We start from the raw sequence: 18,628 nt of genomic DNA on the forward strand, positions 1-18,628 counted from the left end.
TTAATCACTAATGAAGGAGATATCTTGTCCTATTTCTTCAGTGATAGACTCTAAAGCTGGATAACACCGTTTTAATCGAAGACAGAAGCCTTCTTTGAAATAGTAACAGTTGACCTCTACACAAAGATGTGGCAGTGGCTAATTTCCCAGCTTTATATGGTGATGGTTTGCATAATTTCTAAACCAACACCAAGGTTGATACTTTTTAAATTATTTTAAAGCTATTGTATTGCTACGTAATAAACTAGGGAATTCTTAATGGTGTCTGAAAGCAAAAAGGATCCAAAACACAGGTCAAATATATGAACTACAGACTCTCCATATTCTCAACAGAGTATTGATGTATTTGACAGTATAACTGCAAACCTGCCATGAGGCAAGACCTAAAGTTATCTCCCCAGGTCTATGCAAATCATGTATAACTGCTTCCTAAAAGCTCTTGAAGAAGATTAAGCTTCCCCAGACTGCTGCTCTCTGAGCAGGGTCCATGTATGGTCTTCCTTAATGTATAGGAAAATCTCATGTGCAGCCTCCATGCACTTGTGGATTTACCAAACTTGGCACTGGGTGAAGACTAGATGAACTAGAAGATCTTTTCTATCTTTTGTTTATGTTATTCTTGGATTTGCACTTCTGAGGGGGTGTTACAGTTGGCAGAGACAAAGCACAGTCTGCATCTAATCACTCCAGATGATGATTGCTGCAGTAACCAGGTCAGGACAAAGTCACTGATCCATTTAGCACAGCTTTATCAGAAAGTTTGTAAAGTTACATAAACAGATGTAAATAATTCTAAACTTAACATTACCAACAGACCTAAAGATTTATACTTTAAGCAACCATCCTTCACTGCCTCATATATTGTGGGGCTGTTGAAGATGGATTTTAAATGCTTTCTATGGCAGCAAAATGATTAATATTTCAAATTTGGATATCTTCCCAAACTGCAGATATTCTGGCCAATGATGCACTTGTGTTTCAAGTCTTAGAGAAGTGGAAAGGTTTTGCTTGGTTATTAATGATTAATTTGTTATCCTTTAAGATGTCAGATTGTTTTACATTTCCTAATGTCTTTTTTTTTTTTTTCTCATACTACAGGTCAGCTATGGTGTCTTATGTGTAGTTATGGCAGACCAATTGCTATATAAGTCTGTTTGCAGCACTCCAAGTATATTTCTTATTTATTTATTTTACTTTCAGGCAGTTCACTTGATTTCCGCTGTTATTAATAATTAATGAACCCCCATCATTGAGCCATTAACTAAAGTCTCCGTCCTCTCGTTGAAACCCAGCTCCAAAATCAGCAGCTCCCTTCCCCTCTTAAAGGGCCCTTGGATCAATCTAATATAAATGAAGGAGTTCTTCATGTCTGTCCTCTCCAGGTGAAGTTTTCTATCCTGTTTTTATTAACACATTACTCAATTTGTGTGATGCATAAAGACTCTAATATAGTCTGTGGACTACTGTGTTAAACACTATGCAGGCAATAATATTTTAAAACCTCTAAAGTTCTTGTTAGTTTAGAACTCACTCTAAGCTGTTTAATATTCTCCCATTTTACTAAATACCTTTTTCTAAGAGACATGGTACAAGGCTTAAAAAATGATCTCCAGGCTGGTTCTTTCCAGTACTCCAATACCTTTGGGCCAGCATCTGTATTTACTGTATAACTTTTCTGTCAGTTGTGAGGCTTGAAGTAGAAGGACTTAAACACTCAAGCTTTTTGAGAATATTAACACCTTACATGCTTGAATTTCTTATTTTGTTCTACCTTTGCCATTAAGCTGTGTTGAACAGCAGTTATAAGACGTCAATAATCACCTTCCTCTTCCTATTTCAAATCAAAAATATCTGCCAACTTGACTGGTGCATGTGAGAATATCTGAATAAGTTGAATATTCCTGTGGTCTTGAGATTGTTCTGTTTTGTTGATGACATAAGAAGGATTGGCACGTTGGCATAGAGCAGTATGTGTGGAAATACAAATGTTCAATATGCTCAGATCTCAGCTGCTAACAAACATCGACCCAACAGTAGTGAAGGAAGGGCTGGTCTTCACCCTCTTGCAATCTATGGGACAGGACAAAATCCACCCCAAGGTGTTAAGAGAGGTGGCTGACATTGTTGAAAGACCACTATCTATAATCTTTGAAAAGTTGTGAAGATCAGGAGATATCCCTGATAACTCAAAGAAGGCAAAAGTCATACCCATGACCCAAGAAATTCCCAAAAGAGGATGCAAGTAACTAACTACAGGCCCATTAGTCCTTCTTCAATCCCTGGGAAGTAGTGGAACAAGGCCTCCTGCAAACAATTACAAACCAAATGAAGCAGGTGATTGTGAAAAGCCAACACAGATTTACTGAAAGCAAAGCATGCCTGACTAAACTCATCACTTCTACACCAAGTAACATCTTCTGTCTGCATTGGGGGAGTAGTGGATATTGTTTACCTGGGCTTCAGCAGAACTTTGACACTGTTTCCCATAGCCTTCTCCTAGACAAACTGGCAAGATACAGATTGGACAGGTGGTCTATGAGGTAAGTAAGAAATTGGCTGCACTCACAGGGTGGTGATTAATGTTTTTTTACTTAGGCTGGCAGCCTGTCACAAGTGGGGTCCCCCAGGGGTCAACAGTGGGGCCCATGCTCCAAAGAGGCTCTCTACTCAGGATACACATAGAGAATACAAAGGGCAACAGATACAAGCTACACTGGGAGAGGTTTCATCTTGATATAAGACAGACTTTTTTACAATAAGAACAATCAGTTGCTGGAACAATCTCCCCAGGGACATGGTAGAATGTCTATCACTGAAGGTTTTCAATATGCTGTTCAACAGGGTGCTAGATTACTTCATCTAGGCTCCCTTTTCCCCATGAAAATTTGGACCTAATGATCTTTGAGGTTCCTTCTATCATGGGCTGCTCAATGATTCTATGGTTCTATGTTAATGGGGAACATGCTGTGTCTGATCAGGTAGGAGTAAAAGTCATCTGTTATGTCCTTGTTTTAAGTATCTTCTGGCTGGACACAGCAAATAAATTCAACTATTTTTAAACAAAAGACTTCTTCGTGAGAGTAAGATTATGTAATTTCTTGGATTAAAAAACAAACAAAATGCGACTAACCAGAAGCATTTTGGTGAGTACCATTCAACTGCAAAATAAGGCACTCTGAAAAAATCAAACAGGCTTTCAAAATGTGTTCAATCTGCCAAGCAATAAATAACCTTCACACCTGATTTGTTTTAAATTAACAAAGTCTACAGTAGCTACCAGTCAGTAGTAAAATGAAACTGTTTCCCTACACAGTCAGGGTATCATAGATTTTAACAAATAGAGACATTCAAATCATTTTCACAGCAGTGAACTGAGTGATTTAATGAGTTTGAAGAAAGGTAAGATTGATTTAAAACTCTGGAGTACATGGCATCTCTTTCTCAGATGGCAGTATGTATACTGAAGACAGGTAGGTAAATGAAGAAATAAGTGAACATCAATCAGTCCTTTATTGCACGCACCCCTGTACCACTGCTAGGTCTACTTTATCTAACATGCCATCACATTGTCTGATGTAGAGTATTTATTAGATAGGAAAGGAGAGGGCTTTAATCATATCAATAATATATACAAAGCCACTGGGTTGGTGAGGGGCCATTCAGCTACAAATTTTGACATGTGTATTGGGCTAATGTGGCAAGGGTTTTGTAGTGATGGGGCTGCAGGGGTGGCTTCTGTGATCAGAGCCCACCATGTCAGATCAGAGACAGCTCCAGACAGCTCCAAAAGGGACCCGCTGCTGGTCAGAGCCAAGCCAGGGAGCGACTCTGGTTGGGCCTCTGGGAGAGCAGATTTAAAAGAGGGGGAAAAAAAACTTGTGCCACAGCAGTTGGGAGAGAAAGGAGTGAGAACCAGCTCTTCAGCCCCCAAGGTTGGTGCACGAGGAGGGCAGGAGGTGCTCCAGGCATGCGGCAGCAGTTCCCCTGCGGCCTCTGGAGAGGTCCCTGGTGGAGCAGGCTGTCCCCCTGCAGCCCATGGGTCCCATATGGAGCAGATCTCCACGCTGCAGCCCATGGAGGAGCCCCCAGTGGAGCAGGTGGATGTGGCCTGGAGGAGGCTGCGGCCCATGGAGAGCCCCCACAGGAGCAGGCCCCGGGCCGGAGCTGCAGCCTGTGGAGAGGAGCCCATTGTGGAGCAAGAGGCATAGCAGGAGCAGCTGTCCGTGCAAAACATGATGGAGCAGCCTGTTTCTGAAGGATGCACCCCATGGTACAGACCTATACTGGAGCAGTTCTTGAAGAACTGCTGTCTGTGAGAAGCCCACATAGGATCAGTGTGGGAAGTACCCCACTCTGGAGCCGGGGGAGACAGTGAAGATGAGGGAGCAGCAGAGACGAAGTGTTAGGGACTGACTGCAGCCCCCATTCCCCATTCCCCTGCACTGCTCAGGGGAGGAGGTAAAAGAGGGTAGAAGAGATTGTTAATCTAATTAACAATAATTAGATTATAACATCTCAAGTGATTCCTTTTTCTGTTGCATATGGCCTACATTTGTATGATTATTCTTGGTTACAGTAAATATTTTAATAAATTTATTTTTAAATTATTATGAGACTGCAGAATATTATCAGAGAAATAAAGGAATAGCTAAAACAAGCTAGAACACAGTCAAATAAGTCCAGTAGTTAGTTTTAGGTTAATACTAGCTTAAAATCTGTTAATTTCTCCTACAAAGTAAAAGTTTTCAACCACCACATGGCCCCAGTTAAATACACAAGCTGCACAAATCTATCTGAAAGGAGATCCAAAATATCTATCTTGATATTCTCTCTTCATCAATAAGCAGCAGATTCTTACGAATATTAATAATAATAAATAAATATGAAATGAGAAATGTGGGAGCTATATATGGATTTAGCTTCCAACAGTCAAAAAAATTCCAGGACATTCTGAGCCAGAGGAAACTTCTGAACTGTTATACTGGTTTTGTCTGGGAAGGAGTTAATTTTCTTCACAGAAGCCCAGTGCTGCATTTTAGACTGGTGACCTGAACATTGTTGATAAAGCACTAATCTAAACTATTGCTGAGCAGTGCTTGCCTCTGTTTCTTATTCTGCCCCCGCAGCAAGTGGGCTGGAGAGGGGGAAGAGGCTGCAAGGAGACACAACCAGGGTAGCTGACCCATAGCTGACCAATATTCCATGATATATAATGTCATGATCAAGTTTTATAATGTCATGATCAGCAGTAAAACTGGGCAAGGAGGGTAATTTTCCCAAAGTTGCTTTGCTCAGATCATGGCTGGGCATCAGTCTTCTGATGGTGAATGATTACTTCTGCATTACTTGTTGGTTTGGATTTTGTTGTTTGTTTTATTTTGTTCCTTCACTTAACCTGTCATTATGTTGACCCAATAATTTTCTGTCTTTTAAACCTTTCAATTCTCTCTCCCATCCCATTGTTGAGAGAGAGAAGGAAGGAGGAAGGGACAGAGACAGGAAGGGAGAGAAGGAGAGAGGGGAAAAAAGAGGAAGAGAGGGAGTGACTGGGTGGTGTTTAGCTGCCTATTGGGGTTAACCCACCACAACTATCTTACAGCCCATTCCTTATTAATTTGCTCTCAGTATTTTTGTCAACATATACAATTCAGTAAACAAGTGCATATTATGTTTTCATTCAATTTTTATCTGTTTCCCAATGCATTCTCATTAATGTATTGTGAGATGTAGATCTACAGTTGCAATTTATGGAATCTAACTGTCATTTTAGGAATTTATGTCTAGCGCTGGTATACTCAAAATCAGTTTACTTCAGAACTACCTGAAAATATAGAAGAGAGGAGGAAAAAGAAGGAACACAGTAGAAATATTGGAAAATATAGGAAATGGATGAAACAGTCTCAGGTCTGGGAGACTAAGAATTCAGCCATCATTATATGAGTTCCAAAACTCTAATACCTATGTCTTGAATCTTGCACCTTTTCTCTCCCACTTTCCAAATGAATGATTATTTTTATATCCATGTAAGAGTGTTTATCCCACACAAAAATGTCCTGTCATTCAGACAAAGGATGACTTTCACTGTCTTTCAAAATTAACACAACACTAAATTTCAATGAATTGTTCTGATGGTGCATTTAATTTTATTTTTTAATGTAACTAATAAGATGAAGGGAAAAATTACTGTTTGAGTGAGTTGAGCAGATGCTGAATTTTAGGAGAAGGTAAATCTCTAAGCATGAGTTTATGCCAACAGTGCTAGACGTCGAGGTTCAGCTCTTGTGATTTACTTTTTCTTTAGCATGGTTAACTAGATATCACTACACTCAGTTGATTTCTATAGTCTCTTCTTCAGATGCATGTATATCTTTGTACATCATAGTCCTTACTGAATCAAAACTGATTGACTTCACCTTGATAATTTTGACCTGATAAAGTTAACTTTCCAAAAGGAAAATTTATTCAAGCTTTTTGAGCAATTTATTTCTGCTGGAATGAGCACAGTAATTTGCATAATGATTTCAAGTCAGGCTGCAGCAAAACAATATGGGATATAGACTGCATTTAAGTCTGATGTCCCAACATGGAAAACGTTTCTTCAGATGCAGAAGTAGTAGAACAAAGGTTGAAAAGAAATAAACTTGCTCCAGTTGCTCCAGTTAGAAAATGAACATAATGAGTCAGGTTATTTTTTTTTTATTATTATTTTTTAAATTCACATTTGTAAGAGATTAACATTACAGATCAGTGGAATATTAAACTTATTTCACTTACAGGATAACATCATCTAAAGAGCAAGTAGAATACAATGAGGTATTAATTATTTTAGTAGGTGCATGAATTATACTAATTCTATGTACTGTCAGTTCTTTTAGTGTGGGGAGATTGATATGTGTTGACTTTATATTATTTTTTAATGTCAGGTTTGCATTAATCATTTGGACTTCCTCCCAGTTTCTGCTGCAGGAGCTTCACAGCACTACTGCTCCACTAGCCAAATTCTGTTCTCATTCACATTGGTTAGAAGACAGAATAAATGCAATGAACTCAGCAAAACTGTGCTGGCCACAGACTTATTCAAATGATAACAGAATTTGGTCCAGCAAATTATCTTTAATGTCTAAACGAGCTGGGTTCTAAGCTGTTTTAAAGACATTCCTCTCATTTCTGAGGACAATTTCCCTGCCATCATAATTTGTTTGCAATTGATGCCTCTCCTCTTCTAAAACATCCACAATGCATTCTATAGCATCTTTATGCATTGTCTCTTAAGTGCTGTGAGCTAGACAGCAAAGACTCCCTCCTTGCAAAGAATAAAACTTCTAAAGGATTCAGACAGAGGCCAATGTCTGCTTTTGCTATTAAGCAGTTATCATCATCACTATGAAAATGAATGCTGTTTTAAACATCTTTTTCCTCCTGAAGTACCTACCTATGATATTCCAAACAACAGCATCTGACTCTTGGCACCTATTTAAGATATACACAGCAAATGAAAACTGAATCAACAATTATAATTTAAAAATCCCTAATGCAATATTAAAACTCTTATAGAAGAAAACAACTATTCTCAAAATGGCTGGCAGCACCATCTCCAGGCTATAATAAAAATGCCAAGGAAAATGATCTCGTATTTCTTTCTTCTCACCAGAAAAGCTTCAAGTATAATGATTTCAGGCTCTCTGATTTTCTGGCTTACTTTTCATACATACAATACCAATATTTGCATGCCTATCACATATACAGAATAGCTGAAAATATATCCAAAGTTTAACTTAATGCTTTGGCTTACTGTATTCTATGGTGTAAATTCCTCATCCCTCATCTCATCGGTCTGAGAAACTGAAGTAAACACAAAGTCTGAGTCCAGTTCTTTGCAGAGATGTTAACTGAAGTCCAGAAAAGTGCATAGAAGTGTACACTGTAATACTTACTGCACTGGCACATTTGGGGAAGCTTTTGGACATTTGTTTAATCCTACCCTCTGCTAGGCCCAGGGAGTTCCCCAATGTTTTAGTGCTCTTTGATCTCTTTTCTTTGATTTGCCAAAGCAGTTTTGCCTTAAGGGTGGCACAGAGGAATCTTGTACTCAAAACCATAAATCTGGCAATTGTGTTTAAGTTCTTGTTAGGATCCTGTTTAACTAGATGACTCTTTTACCTTTCTTGGTTAGCTTTATTGTTGATCTAAATAGATGGAAAGCAAAAGTTCAGAGATATGAAAGCATGATATGCTTTAGAAAAGAATACATATTTTTTATACTTTATCATAATCCAAGGTTCATTGGAGATAATAGAGGGGTTTCCTTTATGCCTGTAATATTTGAATATATGGAGGTAACTTTGCTATACTTACTACAGTGTAAATTCTTATTGTCAGAATATGGGTAGATGGAACATAAAAAAGTATCATGTATATTTTGTAAAGTGATATTAATATTTTCTCCCTTCTACTAAAGATTCTGCCATCTTATTAAGTCATGTTAGCCTTTCTAGTGACTGCATCCATGCTGACACACATTCTTATCTTCAAAACATCTAGTACCTCAAGAACCCTCCTCTCCTCCCAGCCACCAGGTGGAATGACTTAGATTGTATTGCTGGAGTGTTATTTTATTTCTACTGCACTAATCCACAGGATTATCTACATCTATTTGTATGATACTCATCCTTTCCTGTATTAAAATGATTTGAATAATCTAGAAGTATAGTAAATATACATACAATTATTTCAAACAAAACCATACCAATAAACAAAACTAATTCCAGCACCATTTCCTGAGCACTCCTTGAACTTCTCTGGATCCTAATAACTCCTGTTCATGAATCTCTGTAGCCTTTGTTTATCCATCTTTCAGTTTTAGTATTAACCCTCTTCTACACCATTTCCAATCAGAATTTACTTTTGCTTAAAGCTCAGTACTGTAGATTTATTATATTGTTTTCCTATTAATAGTTATCAAAAAAGACTATTAAACTGACATCTTCTAACCCATGTACATGGACTACCTTAATAACAGGTACTAGTAAATATATCACTGATCTTGTAGCTCACAAAAAAAAAAAAAAAAAAAAAAAAAAAAAAAAAAACTTACTTTATTCTATTCCATAGTAATCTCTGATGGTATCAAATGAATCAGCAGAATTATTTGCCCATAGCAGAGGGATAAAAGATAAAAAGTAAAATAAAGATCATCTAGTTCCATTCCCCCTGCCATGGGCAGAGAAACCTCCCACTAGATCAGGTTGCTCGAAGGCTCGAAGGTGCATCCAGCCTGGCCTTAAACACTTCCAGGTATGGGGCATCCACAACTTCTCTGAGTAACCTGTTCCAGCACTTCACCACCCCCTGAGTAAAGCATTTCTTACTAATACGTAATCTAAATCTACCCTTTTTTTAGTTTAAAAACATTACTCTTTGTCCCATCACTACATTCCCAAACAAAGAGTCCCCCTCCTGCTTTCCTGTAGGTCCCCTTTAAGCACTGGAAGGCTGCAGTGAGGTCTCCCAGAGTCTTCTCTTCTCCATGCAATTTTCTCCTAAAGTGATGAAAAAATGTTTTAGTTGGAGATTTCCTTGTGTGTATGTTGTGGTTTTTTTGGTCTTTGTTTGTTTCTGTGTGTGTGTGTTTTGTTGTTGTTTTGTTTTGTTTTTCTGTTTTTGTTTTTGTTTTTACTTCCTTCATTGTGCAACAGCAATCTATAACATGATTAACAACATGGTCATTGTTTTCACAGATCTAGAATAGGAATCCTAATGTTGTCTATGTTTGGAAAATATATATATTTTTTAAAGTTACTCTATAATCAAAATGCTGCATTCCAGTCACTAATATAGTCAACAGGATATTTTCCATTTATATCAAAGGACTGTAGATTCTAACATAATTTAAAACTCTGAATATACAGTATATTGTTCCTTTGGTGATGGAAAATCTTCACTTTCACAGTCACCATTTAGATTATTGCAGGTACTTCTTCAAAGTAGGTGATTACAATATCACATCTGATTTACAGTTGGAAAGCTAACCTCTTCAATAACAGTATGACTGGAATGTTATAATACCGACCTCAACAAACTTTCCCTTCTACAATGAGAAATTTCTGTTGTAGCAAATAATTTCTGTGTTTATCATTTGTGGGAATATAAAGATAGGGCAAAGCTGGAATATCACCAAAATTTACAGATTTTAGGGGATAGTTAGCTGTCTTAAAATTTATTTTACAAACCTTTAGAGTACATAATAAGCAGGAATAAATATGAGCAAGTTAGAATACAAACTACCTTCTGGATATATAGCAGCAGCAGAACTCACTGCATTGCAATATTTCTACATTTTTTTCAGTACATATTTTTACTTGTTTTGCTGGTTGGAGACTAAAGCAATCAAAATAAAATAAAACACTTCACCACCCCTTAACTACATAAGGGTTTTGATTCTAAGAATTATAAGTGCAATCCCTTTTTTATCCAAATTCAGCCTCCAAAATTTAAGTATTGAGTCTAAGCTAGGCATACAAACTGAAAGGGTGGAAGTGTCTTCAGGTGATTAATGAGATATTTAGAAAAAGATGCCTACATTTCTGTGGATGAGTCAATTTAATAATGTGCCAAATATGTGCCCCACAATCTGAAAAGAAACAATTTTCATTTAGCTTCAGACCCCAGCCAGATACTTTACACAAAACCATTAATAGGCTGCTCTGTGTCATCAATTCTCTGTATGATTTAAGAAATACTGTAGCACAGAAGCAGAAGGCCAGTATTGTCTAGGGGTCATAGCAAGCCTTTAGTCTTTTCCATATAAGTATGGGGTCTTAAGCACATCTTAAAATAATTTTCCAAATACATTGGTCAGGAAATCTATAACAGATGGTAGTGTTGTGTGTTAACCCCAATAGGAAGCTAAGCCCCACACAGCCACTTGCTCACAGCCCCTCTGTGGGATAGGAAAGAGATTTGAAGGGTAAAAGTGAGAAAAGTTGTGGGTTGAGATAAAGACAGTTAATAGGTAAGGTAAAACCAACATACACAAGCAAAGTAAAACAAAGAATTCCTTCACTTCTTCCGACTGACAGGCAGATGAGATGTTCAGCCACTTTGAGGAAGACAGGGCTCCTCACACTTAGTGGCTATATGGGAAGACAAACACCATCATGCGCAACATCCCTCCCTTCCTCCTTCTTTCTCCCAGCTTTTATTACTAAGCATGACATCATATGGTATGGGTCAGCTGTCCTGGCTGTGTCCTGTCACAAATATCTATGCACCCCCAGCCTGCTCACTAGCAGGACAGCATAAGAAACACAGACGACTATGTAGGCACTGCTCAGCAACAGCTGAAACATCAATGTCTTACCAACAGTGCTTTCCTCAGAAATCCAAAACATAACACCATGCAAGCTATTGCAAAGAAAATTAAATCTATCCCTTGCAAAACCAGTACATAGAGCTCCTCTCCATTGTTAAATGAGTTAATAGTAAATAAAAATAAAAATATAATTATTAGTGTCCCCAAATTCATAACATGCTAGTATTAAAAGATAAAATATTAAAGACTTTATGATCTAGTTCAAAAGCTTCCAAAAATGTTCTAAATCTCAGAAAAAAATCACATTAGAGGGTTTTCTTTTTCAGCAAACTTTTTTTCCAACTGAGAATTAAATAAGAGTCAATAATGTGTTTTTCTAATGGCATCAGTTATTCATTTGCAATCTTTCATGACAAGAAGAAATAAATTAAATAAAATAGGGGAAAATGTGAGTCATGTCTTATTTGTCTAGATGCCTCTCCTGAAGTTAGAAACATCTGCAAAGTGTATTGGCTACATTAGATAAATGAATGATTTTTCTTTCCCAGGGCTACAGTAATTTTTAATTTAATTCAAGAGCACATAGAGTTTGTACTCTCTAAAGACTTCTACACTGTTTTCCCTTTACTCTTACTTTGCCTCAGGCCCAGGTATTTTTAAGCAGCAAAATACAAACAGGTATCCTTTATTTAACTATAATAAGAAACAAGTTCCAAAACGACAATATGAACTTCATAAAATATACAGCAGATATACAGGGAAAGATCTTTACATTCAGCATAATCCAGTATACGTGTAACGTAACTATGGAAATTACGGGCCCAGTCAGGCCCAGTTAGCATGAGTTCATGAAAAGCAAGTCCTGCCTGACCAACCTCATCTCCTTCTATGACCGGGTGACCCACCTGGTGGATGAGGGAAAGCCTGTTGACATAGTCTACCTAGACTTCAGCAGACCTTTGACACGGTCTCCCACAGTATTTTCCTGGAGAAGCTGGCAGCCCATGGCTTGGACAGGTAAACTCTGCTGTATTAACAACAAGCTGGATGGCCAGGCCCAGAGAGTAGTGGTAAATGGACTGAAATCCAGTTGGCAACTGGTCACAGGTGGTGTTCCCCAAGAGTCAGTATTGGGGCTCATCCTCTTTAATATCTTTATTGATGACTTGGATGAGGGAATTGAGTATACCCTCAGTAAGTCTGCAGATGACACTAAGCTGGGGGGAAGTGTCGATCTGCTGGAGGGTAGAAAGGCCCTACAGAGGAACCTGGACAGGATGGGTTGATGGGCAGAGGCCAATGGGATGAGATAAAACATGGCTACGTGCCAGGTCCTGCACTCTGGCCACAACTACCCCATGCAATGCTACAGGCTTGGGGGAGAGTAGCTGGAAAGCTGCGCAGAGGAAAAGCATCTGGGAGTGTTGGTCGATCTTCTCCTAACATGAGCCGGCAGTGTGCCCAGGAGGACAAGGAGGCCAACAGCATCCTGGCTTGTATCAGGAATAGCGGAACCAGCAGGACCAGGGAGGTGATCATTCCCCTTGTACTCTGCTGAGGCTGCACCTCGAGTACTGTGTTCAGTTTTCCAAGAAGGCCATTGAGGCCCTGGAACACATCCACAGAAGGCCTACACAGCTGCTGGAGAGTCTGGAACACAAGTCCTATGAGGAACGGCTGAGGGAAGTGGGTTTTTTCAGTCTGGAGAAGAGGAGACTCAGGTGAGAGAGACCTTATTGCTCTCTACAGCTACCTGAAGGGATGTTGTGGGGAGCTGGGAGTTGGCCTCTTGTCACAGATAACTAGCGATAGGACTAGAGGGAAAGGCCTCAAGTCGCACCAGGGGAGGTTCAGGTTGGAAATGGGGAGACATTTCTTCTCAGAAAGAGCAGTCAGGCATTGGAACATGCTGCTCAGGGAGGTGGTGGAGTCACCGTTCCTGGGACTGTTCAAGAAAAGGTTGGATGTGGTACATAGGGACATGGTTTAGTGGGTTATACTGATGGTAGGGAGGTGGTTGGACCATACAGTCTTGGAGGTCTTTTCCAACCTTAATGATTCTATGATTCTATGGAAGGATGTATATTGGCTAACATCACTAAAACTTTACCTGTGATTAATAAATTCCAACAAATTCACTACAGAAAAATCCATCAAAGACTTTGAAATACAAAGGACTCTATCCCATGAAACTCTGAGTTGTAAATCTGGAGTTAACTAAATGCTGGATACTATTCAGGGGAAGTATTTCTACATGTTTATTCTATGCTTAAATTCTTTAATTCTAATTTAGTGGAGAGAGAATGAGCAAAAAATGCATACTGTACGTTCTAGTAGTATAATATATTTGCTCTAGTCTTATATCGTTATATTCCTCTCGCACATGCTATTGGTCATAGATGGACACAGGGTGCCAGTCTAGACAGGCATTTCTTCTGATACAATAGGGAGCCATTTTCCTGTGTTCTTATATTCTTAACCTCAATTATCTACAAGTGAAACATCTGCATCAAAGCTACAGGGTGTCCACAAGATTTCTGAGGTGAGTAGATTTAGGTGGTTTTAGAATGTGATTCATCTTACTTGTTTTGAAAATTTACATTAGGGTGACGTGAACTATACTTTGAATGACTTAGTATAAGTCTGTATGTGTTCACATGAATAACAGGTATGTATCTAGAAAATGTAGGATATATAATGTACAAATCCCAAGCAATAGTACAAATTATCTTTTATGTTTTTGCCCGGTGATCATATCTGCATCAAACTTTTTTATCCTCACTAGTGCTGCATGGTCAGCCAAAATATAACAGCCAGATGAAACCTATTTTTGTATGATACATTTGTTTCTCTGCTGATTGGTTTATTACAAATATAGTAGGATGTGAGGCATTTACATTCTGTCACCAAACAAATGCACTGGTCTTGATTAAACTTTTTATGGAAAATGACAGAATCTGTGGATGGAACCTATTTGCCTCAGAATTACCAGTGTTAGTAACCAATCCACAAATTACTATGTTCGGAAGAACCTTGTTGGGTCCTACGTTTTCAGCATTGTTTGGCCTCATATATAGCAAAGTAAAACTCCCCAAACAAGAGTTATTCTGAATTTCGTAGTAGACCTCTTTTATGTTAATGAGTAGAGCTGGATCTTGAATATGCTTAATATGCATGGTTTACATGAGCATTCTGGCAAAAAGTAAATTTCTATAAATGTTTTATTCAGAAAAATGTATAACAGCTGCTCTGTACATGTGTATCACTCACTACATTTACATGTGTCTTATTTCTAACCATGCTAAACTGAATAACTTGCATGTGGAATTTCACAACATGATTAGGTTTTCTCATTAAAATTTTCTGAAGGAAAAATTCCCAAAGACAAGACAAGAAGGGCCATACATTAATGCCAAGAACTACAACAATGACTGCATAATGATCTGAACTTTCTTCCTTTACAAAACAAAAATTAAAAATCTGGAATCAGGAAACTCAAGAAAATTTAAAAAAAATACTTTGTAACACAGGACAGAGATATTTCCAAGCCTCCTACGCAAGTGCTAAGTACAGGAATTACCTCAAAATAGCTATCCAGTAAATAATACAGAGAGCACTTGATTAAACAGAATCCAGAATAAGACAGACAGTGGTCCAAATCATTGTGTATTAATTCCATAATAATACATAAATTATATTTACAGCATGATAACCCTTCTGCATTATGAGTGGGTATTCAAATGAAGCATTAACTTTTAATCTATATCCAAAGCTGCTGAGAAATGAAGTTTTGTACATTTTGAGAAGGAAAGAAAATAGAAATTGAGCAAGATGTAGGTTAGTCACCACCACGTCAGTAATAATTCTCATGTTACGCAACATTTTTTGATCCATACGTTTGGCCAGAATCTTCTGTTTGGAGGTTATGTGGGCCATTCTTCCCTCTGTGTTAATTATCTACCCATTCCATAGGAAACAAAATCCACTGAGGTCTGTCCAAAACTGGACACAGTGCTCCAGAAGTGTTCTCACAAGAGCTGATCAGAGAGAATTATTTCACTGCTGGCTGCATTCTTGTTCATGTTGTCCAGTTGCCTTTTTGTCCATCAAGATTCCCAGCTTCTTTCCTGCAAAGCTGCTTTCCAGTGAGTTGGACCCCAGCCTGTACTGGTTCATTGGATTATACTTCCCCAGGGGCAGAATTTGGCATTCCATTTTGTTGGACTTCATGAAGTTTCAGTCAGCCCATTTCTCCAGTCTGCTGAGGGCTCTCTGTATAGTTGCTCTGCCCTCCACCTTACTGTCTGCTCCCTTAGTTTTTTATCATCAACAAATTTGCTGTAAGTGCTTTCCATCTCCTCCATCAGGTCATTAATAAACCTGCTTAAAAAGTATTAACTCCAATTAGCTCCTCTAATAACTAATAACAAGCTACAAGCTATGCTTTGTACTGCTGATCACAAGATCCTGGACCAGCCAACTTTCCACTGACCTTTCAATACACCAGTCCAAATCATAATAAATTTTGCAGCAAGGGTACCCTGTAGGTAGAAAATCTTTAAGTTTGTCTTGCCAAAACTCGGCTTAGTTGGGAAGAAGTTATGAAGAGCTAGAAACATATGGAAATATCTTCAAAGAACTGCTGAACAAATGGCATTTAAAGAATAAATAAGTCCTGTAGTACTGCATTGGTCAGGTGTCTTCTTGTTGAGGAAATGAAGACGAGAGGCATGTAGACCACCAGCTGGTGAGGATCTAAAGAAAGACAGAATATTCAGAAGTCTAGAAAAGGTATTACTTAAGGAAACATTGAGAAGTGTTAAGTTGCTTTACCTAGGTAGTTCTCTCCATGTCTATGTTGGAGACAAAAAAATAAACATAAAAAGGTAATGACCAGCAAGAAAGCAACAGGTTGTAGGGGATTTTTTTTCTAATAATAAGAAAAGGAAGCACTTGAGTAAACTGCCTAGCGTAGCTGTGGAATATTTCAGTTACTTTTGAAAGTATCAGAGAAATCCATACCAAGCATTTCCCCGCCCTCAAACTCAGGATCCTCAGGATCTCTCCCAGCTTTATTTCCTGTATGTGGCAGTGGTGTGGTCATTGTATTAGCAGATGCTATTAAATAAGTATAAATCCACTTTGTGGCCAACTGGGGAAAACCTTTCTCCCTCTTCTCTCAAGCATGCAGTGACTGTGTACCAAGCTATTCGATCAATCTGGACCAAAAAAAAAAAAAAAAAAAAACCATAAAATCTGGCCCTCAAGAGATCTTGCCTTCACAGCAGTCAGCATCACAAAATTACCATTTTTCTCTCAGTAGAAAATAAACAAGTCATGAGTTCTTTTAAAACTTATATGCAGTCCTAGAAACAAGTAATTAATGTATTGTTTCACATGCAGTTACTTTCAAGCACGTGATTATTTAAATAGCATGTGCTACTCATCTTCACAGAATCAAAGAATTGTAGGGGTTGGAAGGGACCTCAAGAGATCATTGGGTCCAACCCCCCTGCCAAAGCAGGTTCCCTAGAGCAGGCTGCCCAGGTAGGCATCCAGACGGGCCTTGAATATCTCCAGAGAAGGAGACTCCACAACCTCCCGGGGCACCCTGTTCCAGTGCTCAGTCACCTTCACCATGAAGAAGTTCTTTTGCACGTTGGTGTGGAACATCCTGTGCTCCATTTTGTGGCCATTGCCTGTTGTCCTATCCCCACAAATCCCTGAAAAGAGGTTGTCCATATCCCTTTGTCTCCCACACTTCAGGAATTTATAAACATTGAAAAGATCCCCTCTCGACCTTCTTTTCTCCAAGCTGAACAGACCCAGGTCTCTCAGCCTTTCCCCCTAGGGAAGATGCTCCCGGCCCCATATCATCTTTGTGGCCCTCCACTGGACTCTTTCCAGGAGATTCCTGTCTTTTTTGTACCAGGGAGCCCAGAACTGGACACAGTACTCCAGGTAAGGCCTGACCAGGGCAGAGTAGAGGGGGAGGGTCACCTCCCTTGACCTGCTGGCCACTCTTCTTTTAATGCACGCCAGGATCCCATTGGCCCTCTTGGCCATGAGGGCACACTGCTGGCTCATGGGCAACCTGTCGTCCACCAGGACCCCCAGGTCCTTCTCCTCAGAGCTCCTCTCCAGCAGGTCATCCCCCAGCCTGTACTGATACGTCCGGTTGTTCCTTCCCAAATGCAGAACTCTACACTTGTTCTTATTAAACCTCATTTGGTTTCTTCCTGCCCATCTCTCCAGCTGGTCCAGGTCTTGCTGAATGGCAGCACAGCCTTCTGGCATGTCGGCCACTCCTCTCATCGGTGTACTTGCTGAGGGTGGGCACTATTCCCTCATCAAGGTCGTCAATGAAGATGTTGAACAAGACCGGACCCAGCACTGACCCCTGGGGAACGCCGCTAGTCACAGGTCTCCAGCCGGACTCTGCGCCGCCGATCACCACCCTCTGAGCTTGGCCAGTCAGCCAGTTCTCAACCCACCTTACTGTCCACTCATCTATCCCACACTTTCTCAGCTTTGCTATCAGGATGTCATGGGAGACAGTATCGAAAGCCTTGCTAAAGTCAAGCTAGATGACATCCACTGCTCTCCCCCCATCTACCCAGCTGGTGATGCCATCATAGAAGGCAACGAGGTTGGTCAAGCACAATTTCTCCTTGGTGAATCCATGCTGACTACTCCTCATAACCTTCTCTTCCAATTGCTTGGAGATGGCATGCAGAACAAGCTGTTCCATCACCTTTCCAGGGACAGAGGTGAGACTGACTGGCCTGTAGTTTCCCAGATCCTCCTTCTTGCGCTTCTTGAAGATCAGAGTGACATTGGCTATCCTCCAGTCTTCAGGCACCCCTCCTGTTCTCTAAGAACAGGAAGCGGAACTTAGAAGTGTTTAAACTGAAAGCATAAGGGGAATAATCTTTAGTTCTACAGTAGCTCAAATTAAATTAACAATTTTTGATACTAGGTCTATTATCAGTCAAAATATTCTGTTGACCAAGGAACTTAAGTCACCTCTTTAATCAGTTCTTCATTTCCTGATGAATAAGAAACAAAGATGGTCTTGTTAGGAACGTGTATGTAACAAGTACTCTGAGTTAGGCATTCATTGTGAAGGAAGCATTATTAATGGACAGTAGTACTTACCACATATTTTGATAAATATTTATTCAGTGCATGAACATGTCTAAGAAACAATAGTACAGCAATCCTAGGTCCCCAGTAGTTCCTCGGTATGCTTACCAAGGCTACATAGATTATGGCTACATTTGGAAGGAAATTAACCAAATTCCTTTAATACATATT

The sequence above is a fragment of the Anser brachyrhynchus genome (assembly GCF_964034855.1).
Source record: "Anser brachyrhynchus genome assembly, chromosome: 2".
NCBI classification, from domain to species: domain Eukaryota; kingdom Metazoa; phylum Chordata; class Aves; order Anseriformes; family Anatidae; genus Anser; species Anser brachyrhynchus.